The sequence below is a fragment of the Equus caballus genome, chromosome 5 (genome assembly GCF_041296265.1).
Source record: "Equus caballus isolate H_3958 breed thoroughbred chromosome 5, TB-T2T, whole genome shotgun sequence".
In the NCBI taxonomy this organism is placed as follows: Eukaryota; Metazoa; Chordata; class Mammalia; order Perissodactyla; family Equidae; genus Equus; species Equus caballus.
In genome coordinates this window covers 92,660,674-92,679,875 of record NC_091688.1, presented here as the reverse complement: position 1 = coordinate 92,679,875, position 19,202 = coordinate 92,660,674, and the positions used below count along the sequence as shown (strand labels likewise).

The 19,202-nt window shown below is 33.9% G+C and overlaps 1 long non-coding RNA gene across 3 annotated transcripts in view; it reads right to left on the bottom strand.

The window, feature by feature from the left end:
- LOC111773621 (uncharacterized) overlaps positions 1–19,202 on the bottom strand; it is a 41,768-nt gene that overhangs the window by 13,445 nt on the left and 9,121 nt on the right. The window contains exons 2-4 of one of the 3 annotated variants that reach the window (XR_011438889.1): positions 12,939–13,032; positions 10,762–10,836; positions 7,415–8,993 (exon numbers count right to left, since the gene is read on the bottom strand). This is a non-coding gene — a long non-coding RNA (uncharacterized lncRNA). Of the gene's footprint in view, positions 1–7,414; positions 8,994–10,732; positions 10,837–12,938; positions 13,033–19,202 lie in introns of those variants that run through there. The other 2 variants (XR_002808275.2, XR_011438890.1) reach the window with 2 other exon arrangements.

The following is a 19,202-nucleotide window of genomic DNA, read 5'->3' as shown; positions in this document are numbered from 1 at the left end:
AACAGTTTTAGGGGTCTGCCCGGTGGTGCAGTGGTTAAGTGTGCACGCTCCGCTTCAACAGCCAGGGGTTCGCCAGTTCACATCCCGAGTGCGGACACAGCACCGCTTGGCAAGCCATGCTGTGGCAGGCGTCCCATGTATAAAGTAGAGGAAGATGGGCACGGATGTGAGCTCGGGGCCAGTCTTCCTCAGCAAAAACGTGAGGACGACTGGCAGCAGATGTTAGCTCAGGGCTAATCTTCCTCAAAAACATAAAAATAAAAAAACCAGTTTTGCTTGGAATGGAGCCCACTTAAGTTCTACAGCCACGCTCCCCGCCCACACTAGGAGCTAGTATAGTGGTATAAACTAGAGACATTTAACCTTATGGCCTGTCTTATCTAAACTGTGAGGACAATATAAGAAGATAAACTCTGCCTCTCATATTCAACAGAGCCATGGAAATTGAAGAAAAGAACAATGACTCTTTACAGGTATTTTTCTCTTCACTGTTGGCAAAAAAAAAAAAAGAAAAGAAAAGTTAAGTGAAAAATAAGGCTACTTTAAAGGTACCTCAACTTCTGTTCAAGCACAGTTTTGTATCACACTCAATTGTCCACATAATGTAGCAACAAATCTATCTGAATAGTTAGAACTCAAAGAAAGAACTTTCTATTTTGACCAACCTACTTATAAGCGAATAAGTGGTTCAGTCATCTCAAAAGAAAGGTTTTAGTGAGCTATCCCCCACATCCAGGCAATTTTAACATAAACCAGTCTCTCAATTTAACAAAGCAATGGAGACACTGATTTTAGAATGGAATGAATCTTCCAGATCTTGGCTCTGTCTTTCTTTCTTGGCTCCCTCCTAACTATTTGCAGCCTGTTGTTTGTTACTTTTTCCCACTTCACATCCTTTCCTCCACTCCCACTCAACCCCGTCCTCTAAAATACAAATTTTTCTTATACATCAGACTCCATTTGGCAAGCTAGATTACTGATTCAGGCTTTTTTTTTTTGCTGATTTAAAAAATTACTTATTAGTTATTTTTCTGTCCCTAAATCCCTATGCTGTGATAGGAAAGACGAGAAATTTTATTCTCCCATTATCTTTTTAAAGCAAAACATGCCTAATTATCCTACGTGTGTGTGCGGGCGTACAGGCACACACATACATACGCATGCACACACACACACATCCCCTAAATGCCACAATCTTCTCAAGTTTCCAATATATAATAATTTATTTTTTGAAACAATATATCTTCACTTTGGGAAGAGGTATGAACAATTTATCCACATGCATCTTTGCTGCGAGTGAAGACAAAGTATACTGAGAATTCAAGAACTTTCTCCATCTTTGTCATGTGATAATTCTGAGTAGTCCCAAAAGAGTGGCATTTTCTCCACACACATCTGTGTTGTAGCTCTGGCTACACGTGTTCTTGTAATATTTTTTCATTCAATATATCATCCTCCCAAATAGTTTCTCACAGCCTATTAGCACCTCTCCACAAATTTTAGCAGCCCACAGCCCACAAAATATTCCTAAGCATCACAGTAGTTTGTTTCTTACCCATTGACAAGGCTTGTCAGCATTTCACCTTCTAGAAAACATAGAATAGAATAAATTCTCTCATCTGTGGGCTAGAATTAGGTTCAAGAAAACCTGTTGAGATAAAGCCATCAGCTTCTACAGGACAAGGCATGCGATAGCGTAAAGTATCAATAGTCACCTTCTCAGCTTCTCTGTTCTCAGGTGTATGCAACCTTATTTGGAAATGGAGCCTGCTCTATTCAATAATCCAGGAACAGTTTTTTGTCTCTTTTTCAAAGCAAAGAGAAGTGCTGGAGGTACTAACTGAGAAAACCATCTGCTATGGCTACATAATAATCTTCTTGAGACAAAGCAGGGTTTCTGCCTATAGCTGCACAAGTTGTGCAGAAAACTATGCAGCCAAGGGAAGAAGTGGGGCTAAAATCCAGTTTTATTCAGCAGGACAAACCCTGTACCCTCAGGCTGTGCTGCTGAAAGGAAGCACCTTTTACTAATTGTGTAAAGGCACTAATGAGCTAGTGGTGACTGGAGACAAGGACCATATCTCCCTCATCCACTGCTATATCCTCAGCATTTTAAATAGTCTATAGTACATAATACCAACTTAATAAATACTTGGGGAATAAAGGGAGAGAAAGGAAACAAAGAATTCTCTATGTGAAGTACTAGTAAGTGCAAAACTCAAGCAAGAATCTGAGATAAGTGCTCCTTTCTTTGGCTCTAGAATGTGCACTGTTGGACCTGAAACATCAGAGAGAACAGAAAAACGAACATCATAAGTTGTCATTGTGTTTTTATTCATATATCAAACAAAAAAAGACGACAAACACAAATTGTATTGAGGTAAATTAAAACACAACCTTGGGGCCGAGCCGGTGGTGCAGCGGTTAAGTGCACACATTACACTTCAGGGGCCCGGGGTTTGGCAGTTTGGATCCGGGTTGCAGACATTGCACCCCTTGGCAAGCCATGCAGTGGTAGGCGTCCCACATATAAGGTAGAGGAAGATGGGCATGGATGTTAGCTCAGGGCCAGTCTTTCTCAGCAAAAAGAGGAGGATAGGCAGCAGTTAGCTCAGGGCTAATCTTCCAAAAAAAAAAAAAAAAACAACCTAGGCCAGCTCACTGGCATAGTGGTTAGGTTCACATGCTCCACTTTCGTGGCCCAGGGTTCAAGGGTTCAAACCCCAGGCGCAGACCTACACACCACTCATCAAGCCATGCTGTGGTGGCGTCCCACATACAAAATAGAGGAAGATTGGCACAGATGTTAGCTCAGGGCCAATCTTCCTCACCAAAGCAAACAAAACAAAACCACATAACTTAATTTTTATCATTCTGACACCTTCCCAGTCTAGCCAAATGTTTTTTACATGAAGAGTATATAAGACTCTTCATTATTAAAAAATGGGGAACATTTTGATGTAGCAAACTATTATATATCCTTATAAGTTTACATAACCATATAAATTTTAAGTTGGGGAGGAAAACAAAATTTTTGCAAACCTATACCCACTGTATTCATTTCCTGCAGCTGTTGTAACAAATTACCACGAACTTGGTGGCTTAAAACAACAGAAGCTAATTCTCTCATAGTTCTGCTGATCAGAAGTCCAGAATTAAGGTGTCAGAGGGCCCCGCTGTCTCCAGAGGCTCTGGGGAGAATCCATTCCTTGCCTCTTCCAGCTTCTCGTGGCAGTCAGCATTCCTTGGCATCTCTCTCTGCTTTGCTGTCACATTGCTACCCTCAGTGTGTGTTCTTCTCCTCTTCTGTCTGTTTAATCTCCCTTCTGTCTCTCTCTTATAAGAATACGTGATTGCCTTTAGGGCCCAGTCAATAATTCAGGACAAGCTCTTCCTCTCAAGATCCTTAACCACATCTTCTGCCATACAAGGTAACATACAAGGATCTGGGGATTATGGCATGAAAATATCCTTGGGGGTGCCACTTTCTCTACCACACCCACATACTATTTTTACTGTTATATTATCTGAATAAATATTTATATTATTCTTGGTTTTCATGGTTCTGTAAATAGATTACAGCAGTTTTAGGCACTCTCCTGAAACAGCAAAGATTCCTTACTTTAGACACCAAAATTTTTCAATCAAAATCTGAGATTCCTAGTTTGATTACAATGCTTAAAAAACATGTTTTACTTATATATAGTGAATCTCCCATACACATTCTGAACTAGATAATTTTGTACAATTCCAAAATATTTTCTTTACAGATATTATGATAAACTGCTTTGTTACATAGTTATTGTTGAGCTGATGGTGCCAAAATACGAGGCAAATACACAATTTGACATGCCAGCCCTTGCTGCTTTGTCAAATTCAGCTCACACCTCAGAAAGCTTTAATGAGCTGAACCAACTGGTACTTTGCATACTGTCAAAATTGTGTGTTCAAATCAGAATTTTATCAAATAATGGTGATGGTGATATCTACTCACTGTATTGACAACTGTAGTGTAATGCTTTAAAATGTTTCGAATAAAGTTAGCTGAGAGATTAGGGATAAAATAAAAGAAGTGTTAGCTGGCCACACACATTTATAAAAGGCTAATCACACAACACTGTATCTTTACACCCTGAGAGGTCATTGTCAATGTTTTCAGTGCACCCAGAGTTGAATAGGCTCCTGAATCCTGATTTAGCCTAGCTAAGCTCATCAGAGGCTGATTCCTGAAGCAATACATTCATTTACAATGAGGAATATGTGTTTTCCAGTGACCATTGACACAGGTCTGTCTGTTATTCAAGGAAATAGATCTTCTAGATCAAAATATCTAGAAGACTGACTTATTAATCAGAAAGTAGCTTTGTAAGCAAGTAATCTGAGCAAATTGAGTTTGGAAGAGTATTTTTTATCTAAACTATGAACAACCTCAGGTACACATCAACAGTTTCTATAGATGGCTAATCTCATGTAAAACTTGGCTCTTACTTGCCTTACATTTAGAAAGTAGTCTTACTTCCAAGTTTTAGGAGCTCCTCACTTTGCTCCAAGGTACTAACTATACTTTGGTTAGTTGGGTTGCAATCAAATAATTAAATTGGGGACTTTCTAATGCAAATGTTTTGGCAGCTTTGACAGTAATTCTTGACAACTAGAACACGTAAGTAGATTCCACTTAAGGTTGACATGAAAGCCAAAATCATCCCAGCTAATCCCAATAGCTTCAATGTGGAGTAAACCTCTTACCTTTGACACTGAGTCCGTCAGTTACCACAAGCTTAATAAAATGACGCTAAATCTATACTTACAACAAACAGTTTTAGTAAATTCCAGAAAGTGTGTAGATGATACAGTAAGGAGTCTTCATTCTGCACCAGATCTAAATCTAATGATTCCCAAATGGAAGAACAGGTGGGTTTTTTTGTTTATTGTGTTCTGTTTTTTCAAAAGGAATTATAAAATTCTATGGTTGACTTTTATAAGAATATGAATAAAGAGTCTATCCTTGTCATGTGGTCTTATTTCAGTTCACAGAGTTGTTCTTGCTCCACTTTCCTTTCCTACTGGACATAATTTCCATTTCATGGCTTTAAAAATGGCTTTAGGCCCCTAAGGTAGTGCTTGTTCAATAAAAGACAGACATTGTCCAATGGTTATAGGGATGGTTCACTAATTTGTTCACCGAATATTTTGAAATGTTGGGATAAACTTTAAAAAATACAAAGAATTGTTTTCCACTGATAATGTAACCTTGAAATTTTAAGAAAGGAACAAATCCAGGATCTGGCAAAAAGACACATACACTGAGTTGAGCTATATTCATTTATTCATTTTTTCAACAAGTATTTATTACGTGCTAGGCAGTTTGCTAGGTGCTAGGGATATAATGCTGAGTAAAAATATGTAGCCCCTACCTTCATGAAGTTTACACTGTAGTAAAGTATTAAATTCAAATTCTGTCAGATCAAAATATATCTATATTTCCTAGTCATATTTTGAGACTGCTTTTACGATAGCAGAGTGAGGTAAAATGAAGTAATAAAGAAGTAGATAGCGACAATGAATCCTTTCTGTGAATAACCTGGATCTTGGTATATATGACATAGGGAAAGAAAGATGAAGGTAAATATTTGGGGACTGTAATGTAGGAGAAGTAGATTAATTATTTGCTACTCTAAAGGCAGAAAGAGATGGGTTATAAAATGTTACATTTTGATTCAATATAAAAAAAAGAATATTTAAAATACTAGAATTGCCCCAAAACAGAGGTATCCAATTAAAGGACATCTATCAAAACACTACAGAAAGAATTATTGTACTGGATGGAGTACTGTCTCACTGATTGCCAAACTATCTTCCAGTTTTAATACACTAGGATTCCATGGATCAGTTTTGGTTTTGTGGATAATCAACAAAGGAAAACAGTTACTAAAAATACTAATAACTTTTTTGGTAATATCTGCATTTTCCAGATCGACTATCTACAATATATACCTATTTCATCCATCAGAAAATGCCTTAACTCTACTTCACGTTGTATAGATTCTTACTATGTGCGTTACTGGTTTCAAGTTGCTTTTCAGGCTCAATTTTCTGCATAAATTAATCTTCAACAGAGAATTTTTTTAAATCAAAGGTGGAAAATTTTTCTCAACATACCACTTCACTAAAACACTGAAATCCAATTTAATTTAATTTCTTCACTTATCATTAACCTATTCTTCACCATTATGATTTTTAGTAATAAAGAGAAATTTTCCTTTCAAAAACAACATATAAACCTTGTTTTCCACAGCTACACCACCCTTATATCTCAAGTCCTAAGGTTATATTTCAGTGTAACTATTTTCATTCTATGGCAATTTCAGTTGAATATTCTGTCAGATTCCATTATTGTCAACATATTTCTAATGGTCATTTCTATTCTATAGCTCAGCAAAGGTGATTTATATCACTGAACAGGGTTGACCTGGGTGACTAATGCAATATTGCAGAAGTGACAGTACATATGTAACTTCTGAGGCTAGGTCATAAAAGGCCTTATGCATTAGGTTCTACCTTAGAACCAAGAACCATCTTAGGTTCTCAGATCACTTGTAGGGGAAGCCAGTCACCATGTTCTGACAACTCTCAACCAGCCCTTCGGAGAGGTCCAGGTTGAGAGAAAATAGGGCCTCCCACCAACAACTAGGACTAACTTGTCAGCCTCTTGAGTAAGCCACCTGGGAAGCGAAAATGCCAGCCCTAATAAAGGTTTCAGATGACTGCAGGCCAGCCAACATCTTGACTACAACCTCATGACAGAGCCACAGCCAGAACCACCAAGCTAAGCCACTCTTGAACTTTTGTCTGGGAGAGACTGTGTGAGATAATAAATGTTTATCGTTATTTTAAGCCACTAAGTTTTGGGGTGATTTATTTCACAGCAGTAGATAACTAATACACAGCACAGCCCATATCCCACATATATTCATGCCATCATCAATATAGAAAGGAATATATATTACTTCTTAAAGTCTATTTTATGGTGTTTTTGTTTGTTGATTTTATTTTTTATCTTTTTTCCTTATAAAATCTAAATATTTAAGAATAATTGCATGATCAAATATTCATGATACAATGTCAAATGAAAAAAAGTAAGTTACAAACTCTACACAATAAGAATTACTCCAAAATGCTATTAGCACTTTTGCCTGTCCTGTGGCCCAGAAGCAGCAATCCTGAGCTTTATAAATTTGGCTTCAGTAGGACAGTGGCCCAGAAAGCCAGCATGATAAACCTGAGCACATCAACATCGAGCTTCAAGTCTGTTCGTTTACCCCAAACCATGCACCAGCCTATCTCAAGATGCTTGAAGTCAACATAATACAATCAAGAAACAATCCTAGAAGAACTTCACATCAGAAATGAAGCATGAGTTTATACTTTTTTATTATGAAATGTTAAGAATTTAAAAGCTCAGAATAAAGCAGTCATTAGAAATATTATAACAACAATGGTAGTCACCATTTATTGAACTCCTACAGGTATCATTTATCATTCACTATATCATCAGCAAGAATTCTCTGAGGAAGGTATTATTATTACAACCCCTGACCCCTTTATACATGAGGAAACTTTTTAAATGGCTTGCCCAAGGTCAGCCAGGTTGTAAGTGGTAGAGTTGGGATTCCAGCCAGGGTCTGCCTGATGCCAAATCAGTGATCTTTCCACTTACGCTATACAATACCCTCTAACTTTAAATAAAGTTCTCTCAGAAAGTAATTCATTTGAGACAAACTACTATTTTAGACATATGAATCAACTCGACATTCTAAATTATTTCACTGCTTTCCTGGGCATATATAAATGGTCATCACTCTTAGACGTTCTCTACATTCAGATAGATTACAACATAAACAAATTATCTAAGTGTCTTCTATCTGCTATCTCTTAGTCATCATCAATATTGTCTGTCCTATAATAACAGCTCCCATAAGACAAAAGGATTCAACTTAAATTTATTGACTGACTGCATAAATTCCATCTTTAGCTTTTTAGTAAATAGTATCAACTTAGAGTACCCATTAAATATTAGTGATTATTATAATTACCTCAATTAAAAAGTACCAAAAGAACTAATGAGGTTTGGTGAGCTCCTAAAGGATGTTTTTCAAGTCTCAAGATTTTTTATCTTAATTTCAAGTCTGTGACAAATACTTTTGAGTAACATATGGCAGGGATTTATCTATAGGTTATCTACCTTTATTCAGAATCTTTTTACTAAAATTATAAGACTCAAATATACTCAACCTCCAAGTACACTTGGAATTCTCAGCCCATAATGTTTTCTTATTAGATTTAAACTACTTTTTTTTCTTAAACTTCTTTTTATTATAGATTTACATATTTTATTAAGTGAATCTGAGAAATAGTGCATTTGAGAGATAAACCTGCTAGAAATTACATTTTAAACTACTAAAACAGTGGTGAAGGAGCAACAACATGGGAAAATTTCCAGGTCATAAAACCGAATTGACTAAAATGTTAGCGGAAATCTATTCCTAGTTGTCCAATTAATTAAATAAATTTAAAGACTAATACTTGTTATGTCAAGGGCAAGAAAAAAAAAAAGAAAACTAGCCTAGAGGGATTGAATCCTCTTCTTTTTCTAGCCCCCTTTAAGTTATTTCTGGGAGTCTTACATCCTAGATTTTGTATGAGTTTGTCTCAGTTTGCTTCATTCAGTATATTTCCAAGCCTTTCCTTGATAATAATTTCACTCCCCTGTATGCCTTCTCTTGGCAACAGCTGACCTGGCTACAAGCCCAAAACATGGTAAATGACAAATCACTACCAGATGAATCTGTGCTTTACACAGAGTATTTCCTCCAGGCTCAGAACACTTTGAGGCCCAATAAAATTACTGGAATGATTCAGAATCACAGTGAGATCCATTTTGAGGGGGAAATCCTCTGGTTCTGCTAGATGATAAAGCACTAATGAAGAGTCCCCTAATTTTAAAAATCAGAAAATAGAAATAAGTTGTGATGGGCCAGACTAGAAAGAAAGTTATTAAACAGATGATATCGTGATAAATTCTCAGCTTTTAAATTATTTTCCTGGTAGTTTCTTTATAATAAAAAAATTTCTTATAAAAAATTAGGCATGACAATTTTTTATTAAAACATTACAAACCAAACTCCTCAAAGAAAAAAAATCACACAATCTCACCATTAAAATGGTTGACTATACCTTTTTTTAGTATTGTTACTTTTAGTTTTAAATATTTGTGACCATGCAGTATTGGTATATGATAATCTAATCAACAAATAATAAAGTTTTACTTTTTAAAACTTCATTATTGGTTTTATGGATGGTTTTTTTTTAAAAAAAGATTTCATTTTTCCTTTTTCTCCACCAAGCTCCCCAGTACCTAGTTGTATATTGTAGTTGTGGGTCCTTCTGGTTGTGGCATGTGGGATGCTGCCTCAGCGTGGCCTGACAAGCGGTGCCCTGTCTGCGCCCAGGATCCGAACAGGTGAAACCCTGGGCCGAGGAAGGGGAGCACGGGAACTTAAGCACTCGGCCACGAGGCCAGCCCCTATGGACAGGTTTTTAAGAGCAGATGTACAATAATTTTTTCTAAGATCTAATGAATTAAAAAATAAACAAAAATAGAAAATTCAGTCTACAACTGAATCCACAATAAAAACAAACCTACCCATTTGAATCACAAAGAAAATAATCTTAGTAACTCTTCTGCATATCTATAACGTATAACTTTTCATCTCTTAGGAGCCTTAAAAATCTACCTTTCTCAGTCCCCAACCTTAAACATCAGATTTAAAAATCTTACTCTATCCCACATGCCACATAACTTGTTCTGAAAAATAGTTGGAAAACCACTTCCCAAATATATGTGGCATAATTTGGGGGGAATGTTTATAATATATTGAACGGTTATGTATACAAGTAAAAACGTACAAGGTCAATCAAATTAAAACTGAACATCTGTAAAATGCTTTGTAAAAGAATGTAAAAAAACTTATAAATCAATTTGTGGGTGTTTAAAACAATACATATTTTCCCTGTACTTTGCAGATTCGATTTATTCTCAGGCTTAATGATGCTTACACAGGTTTAGACTTTGGCAAATCTCAAGGAACCAAATTTCTCTATAATTCCCTTCCCACTAAAGTATCCTCATTAAATTTTGGTATAGTGGCAAGATCTTGCAATCAGAAGTCCTAGGTTTCAATCTTTTTCCCTTTACTAACTATGCAAATTTAAGAATGTTACTAAGCAGGAGCCTCAGTTTCTATACTTTGAAAAGTGGAATTTTGGTGATGGTTATTTGATGATGGCCTATTTACGAAGGATAGTTTTTAGGATCAAAATCAAAGTGAGAGGATATATAGGTAAAATGCTGTTTTAAACTATAGAACACTCCATAAGGCAAGAAGTGTTATTCCCAGGACTGCCCTCTCTGGCCTAGCAATATTTATGCTGCATCCTTTCTTCCATTTCACTGCTCTGTGATAGGAATCAACTCCAAATATCATCCTCCTAAATCTCAGGACTCATTTCAATTATCTGATAATAAGAGACCTAGCGCACTATCTGAGAAATTTAAGTGCATTTCTTGGGGTTTTCTAAGAGCCCTGTTCCCACCATGTTCTCTAACTAATTAGTAATTGGAATTAGTAATTCCCCACTGGAATTAAGGCCTTGGCAGAGGAACCATAAAGCCCTACTTACAAAAGGTTTTGGCAAACTCACCGCTTCCACATTTTCCCTGAAACTGCAACCCAGACAAGGCAGATGTGAATTTGAAATGAACGAACCTTTTTCCTGCTGCAGAAGGAGAACATGAAGGGGAGTTACTAACATTCAAGCAAACAAACAAATGGGTATGTAAAATGAAACACTAAAGTTTATCCTTTTACCGGTAGAAGAAAAAAATGTAGAATTACTATGCAACCCACACTCTAACCCCATCTCTCCCCCTCTCCCAAAAAGTACTCCTTGACTGTGAGACTGACTTCTGGAAGCTGTTATTTTTTTCTAGGTAAAAGTCTAAGGGAGTTTCAGGGTTTATTAAGGTTACCATTTCTTTAATATTGTACTCACGATGAACAAGCCAAGGACTATGCTAAAGACAGAAATATCAACCCCTTATCCCCAATCTACTGTATGACTGGAAGAAGTAGGGTACATTATGAAAAATTAGCATTTTTCCTAAGGTGACGAACTTTCACTCCTTTGAAACTTTGCATAATGTATTAGTATCAAGAGAACTTAACTACATTGCTTTGTGGGGGTAATGTACAAAAAACAAAAGCAAAACAACTCAAGCTTTTTAAATTAGTTAAGAAACTGCCTGGAGCACCATTCTTTTCTGTCATTACTGTTTATTACCAGTTTAAACTGCAAAATTGAAATGAATGCTCTGTTCTTCAGAAAAACAAAAGAAAAATTACTATTACATGACTGAGATAAACTCCCTTGCACCTTCCCAATTTGCAAAGATCTCTTCCCAGGTTTTTCCTGTCTTCCTCCCTGGCCTGAAGCCACTGCCTGGGTAAGGGCCACCCAAGATTGACACTGAATGAATTCCAGGCAAATTCCATACGCAGCCTGACTTTTCCTCCAGTACAGAGTACTACAGTAAATGGTTATAACTAAAGCAGCATTGTCCACAGGCTCTGAGTATTTAAGGTTGATGACCCTCCAAAATGAAATTTCAATGAGCTAAAGATGGAAGTAAAGAAAACTTCAAAGGGTCACATCTAGACGACACCTTCCTGTCTCAGGGAATTGCTTGCAACCTCCACCCTGATGCAGACTAAAGAGAAGGAAAGCCTGTCAAACCTCATTGACCATAGGTAATGGTACAGGGTAATTTCTTCTGATAATGTCACCCGAAAAGGAAATCCTACAGACTAAACCGATTAAGACCTCAAGGGAAATATCACATGAACGAAATTGTTTTTTGTTTTTTGCTTTTGGGGAGTTGTGGGGAGGAGAAAGGGGTTGTAGATGGGATGTTTTAAACTGATTTGGGCCTTTTTTTGTAGAAAGACAGAAAATGGAACTAAATTTGAGAAAAAAAATGTTGTGATATATAACAACAAATACATCTCTTACAAGATCCCCTATTAGATATTTATGAACTCTTATATCCTTGGTTCCCCACAATCAGAAAGCACGTGCTTTTTCAAGAACAGTTATTTCTTTAAAAAGAAAGAAAGCTGATTTGGGGATCTTGAGCAGTTTAATTCTTACTGTGTGCTTCTGAGATGAGACAGGAAAATATGGTTTGATTAGCTGAACTGATATCCTGTGAATACATATTTAATACAAACTTGTTTATAGCATTCATTTATTCATCTATAAACATAGTGATTAAAGAAGATATAAGTATTAACATTTAATATTAACATTTAATTCTAGTACTTTCAAGTTCAGATGTCTTATGTGAGTAGATTTCTTATGCTTATTATGGTATCATATATTTTTATTTGAAATGGATTTTTTAAATGAAGACAAAAACTTGATTCTATGTTTTAAAATATTTTTATTTCCCCTTTTGGCCAAATTTCTCTTTTAAATTACGTTTTAAAAAAGCACGAGTGTTTTAGGTCTTTATAATGACCACTGATGTATTTTGAAATACGTGTGTATATTAATGGAATGTACTTGACATTCCAAGATAATACTTCTGATGATTCTATAGTCATATGAATGTGAACAGGCTGTGAAAGGTTCATCTTGCCTGCCATCCCTATATGTTACAGGGGTGGAAATAACTGTTTTTTGTTAAGAACATCTAAACTTTTCAGACTATACAGCTAGCTACAACCTATGATAGCTAGTAGGTGGGTCTACCTTCCTAACTATTTACCAAGATGGGTCCCACACTATCCTGTATTGTTTGAAAATAGGCTTTGCTGTACCTTTTTTCTCATTCAGTTTGACACTGCAGTCGGCACCATCATTAGTATCTCCATGTGTCACCTTCTATACGTTCCCCCATGAGACTGCACTTTTCTGCAAAATAAGACTCATTTTAAAAAGTTATCCATGGCACTCAGGAACTTTGATTTGGTGAGAAGCGTGAAACCATACCATCAGGCACATTTGCTAGCCTTCTTGATTTGGTTTTCTACATTTGTTTGAGTATGTTTTTGAACAGTGACTCAGGTATCAAAATCCTAAAAGACCATAGGTTATTTGTTATTAGTGAAATTACATGCTTCTACAAGAAAACCTCCTTAATGTAGGTTAAAAGAAAAGAGTTCTGTCCACTGGTAAAAGTCTGACATGAAACTTAAAAGCTGTTGTTATTTCCAAGTCACTACTTTTCAAGTTATTACTTAAGTTATAAGAAATATATATTATTATTTAAGTAACTAAATTAAGGCTAACAAATTTCATTCAGGAGAAATATTTTTAAAACTTGCTTATTAAAAATTCCAACTCCTATGTTTTCCTGATTGTAAAAGTAATTGAGGACACATATTGAAAATATTTAGAAAATGTAAAATCATTTTAAAAAGAAAATAAAAATCACCAACATTTTGACACACTTCATTCTATTCTTTTCTATCCCTATATTATTCTGCATATAGTTGAGATCATACTTTATATATGACATCCTTTTTTACTTAACTGTATAATTTTCTCACTTGAAAATCTCTTCAGAAAAATAACTTTAAGAACTATACAATATTCTATTCTAGAAATATACTATATCTTAATGATTCACCTATTTTGGATAACTTGCATGCTCCAAATAGCTTGCTATTAAAAACAACTACAAATTTGTACTCCTTTTGCACAAATCTGAGTCTATATTTAGGATTATTTCCTCAGGATAGATTTCTAGATGTGAGATAGCTGAGGAAAAGTTATGAATTTTTTTAAGGTCCCTCTTCCCTAATTTAAAATAAGATAATGTTCTTTGGTTACTAGCAGTAAATAAAAAAGCAATGGGAAAAAAATGCCCATAACTTTCCTCCTTGTGCAACCACATTCTGTTCATATTTCCTTCCAGTCTTTTTTCATTCATTTTAACATATTTGAAGTTATTTTGCATATATACTTTTATAGCCATCTTTTCTCATCTAACATATCAGAAGCATTTTCATATGGCATTAAATTTATTTATAGTTATTATTAATGACTGCATTATGTTCCACCATTTGAGTGAAGCATAATTTACCTAACTATATCCCTGGGCATTTAAACTGTTTACAATTTTTCCTTGTTATAAATAAGGCTGTGCCAAACGTCTTTGAGTATAAACCTTAGTGAGAATTTTATATCATTTTCTTTGCATAGATTACTAAAAAGGGAAATACTGCAATATAAACATCTTAAAGCTTTTTTGCTAAATATTGTTAAAAGCTGAACCAGTTTTTACTCCTAGCAAGAGTATAGATGACCTACCCCCTCACCAGCATTACACATCTTTTATAGGCTTTGAAATCTGATTTGAGTAATGAGTAACCTCATTACTCTATTATTTGTATTTTTTCAGATACTATTGAGGTTAAAGTTTTTTTTCATATGCTTCTTAGCCATTTGTGGCTAAGTTCCTCTTTTCTAAGATAGTCATGCTTTTTGCCCATTTATTTATGGGATTTATTATTTTTCTTATTGAGTTACATGAGCTCTTTATAGAACAAGGTTATCAATTCTTTGTCACATTTACTGCAAATTTATTTCACCATGTTAGAAAATTTACTATTTAAATAATACACAAAGCCAATTTTATTTAACATATCATAGTTCACATATAAATGGTACACCAAAAAATTCCCTGAAATATTTTAAATATTACCAAAATAATAATTGTGTAAATTATCCATGAGTAGTCACTCTTTCTTAAGAAAGGCTAACTTCCATTTATATGATCATCAACTCTAAATTAGCAGAATTTAAATTAATAAGCCTTTTCTGAAAGTAGATTAAGTGTGCCACCTACCTTTTGTCACTTTAAAGGCTAGAGATGACCATAAAATGATAATCGTAATTCATGTGGTTTTTCTCATATAGGAAAAGTCCGTGCATATACAGAGATGCTACCAGATATAGATATTCCATAGGGATTTCTACAGTTTTATAGCCTATTCAGCATAAAAGGATTTCCGGAAGACAAGAAACAATGCATAGCATCAACTTCAGGTCCTCTACAGGATCCTTAATTTGAAAGAGTAAAATAAGCAAACAAATCAGTTTTCATATAATAAATATATTTTTTAAGTGGAAAAATATCTAAAAAAATCTTGGCAAAACTCTTCCTTTCATTACATTAATAGTAGGGAATGGATTTCACAAAAATACTATTTCATTTTAATTCACTCAAGATTATAAAAGTAAGTTATTATTTTAATCAGATGGACATTGTCAATATAAGCATTTATCCCACAGAATTCTCAAGTGACAGATTGTCTTTCTAGTTCCACATAGTTTTTTAAAATACTTTGAAAGTTATTTTGTAAATTATAAAAAGTTTATCAAATTATTATTCATGTCCTCTCATTTTGATGCTTTCGGGGGTTTAGAAAATTCTCAGCTAAAAAATATATTTAAAAATCTACATGGGAAAAGAGTTTGAAGCCTTCATTCTATAAGTAAAACATATTAATTTCAATTTATTAGCAACCAAGCTGGCCAATGAATATTAAGAATTTCTACATAAGCAGCACCACTACCCATAAATGTTTCACTCTTAGAGAAATTTAACCAAGCATATATTAGAATGCGCTAGTTAAAATCTTGTCAGAACATTTCAGATTATTTTCAGAAATAAAGCAATTTCAAATTGTTTAGATCTTTTTCTAGTTGAAAAAAATATGATGCAATTAAAGCCAATTCAGATATTCTCTATCAGTAATAAATCAGAGGTAGGGGGATGGTAAAAACTCAGCTCAGATGTAATCTAATTTCAAGATATGCTCTCCTTAATTTCTTCATAAAAAATTAGAAAACTTCCATGTTGTTCCCTTACAAACATACTCATGTATTAACATTTTACTGGCTAAAAAGTAGGGCATTTTTCTCATTAACAATGAAATCAACAGTATACATTTTAAGAATCTACACTTTTTCCATGGGATCCAATAAAATGAAGAAACAATCTTTTATCATTTACAATGTAACACAGTCTGCATGTGAGATATTGTGTGGGTTTCTTTATTTGTATGTTTAATATTTTAATTTTCCAATGAGTATATATACCATATTTATAGTTAGAAAAAAAACAGAATAATTTTTAATTAGCCCCAAAACATTCTTCTCTGATATACCTTCCTGAAAAAAAAGTTTGCTTAACACAGCACTACATATTATTTCCGTTAGGGGAAAAAAATGTTAGTAGTCCTAAAAATGAAGCCATGAAGTCATCATATCTACTATTATAATTTACCAAATCAAATAGTTCACAAATAAAAATATGCTGGCTCAAAATCATACTTTTTTTTAAACAATTACTGTAACTAGGGATCCATATATGGTTTTCTCTTCAAGCATTTCTGAATCATCTAAGTACTGCATGATCATTCCTGTTCTTTTCTCCAAAGTAAGTCAAACATAAAACAAATCTACCCTGATTCACATACATACAAAGGCTTTGTGTCTAATGATTTGGACATGATGAAACTGCTGGAACCATGCCTTTGACGAAACAGATGGAATGCAGCTAAGAAAATAAAAAGTAAAGCTTCCAATTCTGAATGCACTGTTACTTTGTCTAAACATAGCTCATTATTTCAAATTATAAAATGTAAAAATATATCTAGCGCTGGCATACTTTATGAAATGCAAAAGAAAACAAAACAACGTAGGCTCTTCATTATAGTATCTTTGTAAATTGATTGAATACATCAATTATTTCAAAATGACTTTGTTGAGTTTTTTGTTTTGGTTTTTTTTTTTTGCCTTGACATTGGCTTTGAACATTTTGGAACAGATTCACAAGGGAATTCATATAAAATTGATGCCTAAATTGTAATCCTTAATTTTAATGCCAACATGTTTATAATGACCTATAATCTTAACTAAGGAATATGTACTATAATATTCTGTTAACCAGATACAAATATAATTAACAAAGGATTATAAATGTTAACTATATTTATAATTCCTCATATGTAAAATATTATGTAATATTAAACATCTTAATTATGATTATCTAAGTATTTTGGTAATAAAACTGCATATTCTAATACTTTTTAAAATATAAACTAGTGTTTTAATTTTTATTGTTACTTTAAGAAAAGCTTAAATTTAAGAGCATTATTTCCTTAATACAAAGAATGTTTAATATGTAGTTGATCAGAAGGGAAATAAACTCTTATAGTGTCTACAAAATCTTTCTTTTTATATTTTTGCAATTTCATTTTAGTAATGATTTCAAGTCTATACAGAAAATACCCAAAGAAATATATCACAATTTTTAAAAAGTGGTTGCTGCAATATCGTTTTTCCCAGAAAATATTTTACTTTGCCAGCTCAGTAACAGAAGTTAATCTTCACTGCCTTAATACTGTATTTCCCTCCACCATAATAGCAACTTAACGTGAAGAATCAAGATGTTAATAAAACAATAAAAAACATTGAAATTTATCACTATTTTACCTTGAATAAAAGCTCAATTTCCAAAGACTTTATCAAAAATAAAGAGTGAAAGTGTACTTGGAACTAAGAGTCTATTAAAATCCACCTTATTTACACTCTAATTCTGATCAATTACTTTTATACACCTATAGAGAATAAATTCAAGATATGACTGACCAATTTTCTAAAAACACTATAATAACGTATTTTCTACAACACATTATTTGAAAATTTTTTCCAAATGGAATAAATATCAGCTCTTCATTTGTGCAATTTAATTCAAATTTTGGTTATTTTTGCTATCATTTCAGTTGTTCATAAATCTCTATTTAGCATTTCTCTTTGATAATTTAAGATAAAATGTTTTATCAACAGTATTATTTTAAACATTTTCTTGCTTTCTAAGGAGAAGAGTAAAAAAGAAATGCCCTAAAATTAGAGATGTTTTACTTGAAATTTAAATCTTGCTGAGACTTTTGGCTTGTTCTCTTAAAAAAAAAAAAAAACCACATTTAGCAATAGATACGATAAACAGCAAGGCAGCCAAAATAAGTTATACTTGAGTATTAAGGGTATTTTTACTTTATCTCTCCTTTCCCCTAAATGCCTAGAAATCCTTTCCAAAGACAAAATGCTGATTAAACTATAATATCCTAGGTAGATCTAACAGTGGCCCCAGCTGAAAGACAAATAATGGCATTTTACCCATTACATTTTCATTGAACTTAAAAGATATGAACTAATTAATTACTTGTGAGCATTTTAAATACATCAAATATAGTATATACTTATAAATTGCCAGATTTGTAATGAAGCATTTTCCTATACTTAAAGTTTTAGTAGGAGGAAAAAAAAGAAGATACTAGATTTCCAACCTAAAAAGATCAGCACTGAACGTATTTCAAACTGCATGTCCTATATATTAACAACTTACTTTAAAAACCACCAATATTCTGGAAAGTCTCTAGAATTACTAATACATATGCCTTTGGTCAATTACCTATTGTCACCACAACTGCTGATGGTCAGAGAGTTTAACAGGTTGCCAACTGGTAAGCTTTATATGAGGAAATTGCAAAAAGAGCCAGAGTCAAAAAACAAAAAACAAAAAACATGCCACGTAAGTCCTGGAAAGTCCTCCACCCTAACTGGTGCTCTAGAACTCAGTGCCTATGCTAGAAGGAACTACAGACTTTCCCACTTAACCTCACCATTAGAGACTCTTTAAAATCAGAGTCTAAGCCAGAGAGAGGCAAACACCTGAAGACAGAGACATTTACTGTAAAGTTTTTTAAATGTACCCCTCAACAATTAAAATAGTGAGAAAAGTCTAGATGAATGCAATATATAGTAGAAAGTCTCAACTATTAGAGCTGAAGCATGACTTGTTCTGAATTTCTAGCTGGCAAATATCAGCAATATATTTACCCCCTGGATTTCATCATTTTCAAAAGCTCTCAAGTTGGAGTTTTTAATTTCCTCTTGGTTCTATTTAGGGCAGAAGTACATTTTAAGAGACATTCACAAAAATAAAAGGTTACTATGCTTTACTTTAAACCACAAGTTTCCATAATTTTTCTCTTTACAACATGAAAATC